The sequence below is a fragment of the Corvus brachyrhynchos genome, unplaced genomic scaffold (assembly GCF_000691975.1).
Source record: "Corvus brachyrhynchos isolate BGI_N302 unplaced genomic scaffold, ASM69197v1 scaffold166, whole genome shotgun sequence".
NCBI classification, from domain to species: Eukaryota; Metazoa; Chordata; class Aves; order Passeriformes; family Corvidae; genus Corvus; species Corvus brachyrhynchos.
The window spans coordinates 300,551-300,968 of record NW_008239671.1 but is presented as its reverse complement, the minus strand read 5'-3'; the positions used below and the strand labels follow the sequence as shown (position 1 = coordinate 300,968).

Below are 418 nucleotides of genomic sequence, written 5' to 3'. Positions count from 1 at the left end.
CCCCGGTAAGCAACGGAGGGGGGGAGCCGGCAGAAGCCTGTCCCCCAAAAGTGGGGTGAGGGGCTGCAGCATGGTGGATAGCGGCGGGGTGGGGGCCAAGGTCGAGTTCAGGGTCAAGGTCATCGCTGTTACACCCCTTCCCCCTTCATTCCCTCCATCATCATCAACAGAGGCTGGAGTCGGGCTGGATGGTCCTGGCGGGGGGAACCCCCACTTAGGGGGTCACTGAGGAGGGGGTGCAGCGATTTCCCAGAAGGAGGGGAATTCAGCCCCTCTGCACCCCACGAGTGTCCTGTGGGTCACACCAAGGCTCAGGCCACGGGAGGTGAGGGCAGTCCCGCAGGGAGTCGGGGACTGGTGCGATCCGTCGGTATGGGGGGCACCCCGAGTCCATGGCGGGGGGCTGCGGGGGCACGTC

The 418-nt window shown here is 66.5% G+C and overlaps 1 protein-coding gene across 1 annotated transcript in view; it reads left to right on the top strand.

Annotated features, from left to right (window-relative positions):
* Positions 1-418, top strand: part of DQX1 (DEAQ-box RNA dependent ATPase 1) — a 25,727-nt gene that overhangs the window by 12,220 nt on the left and 13,089 nt on the right.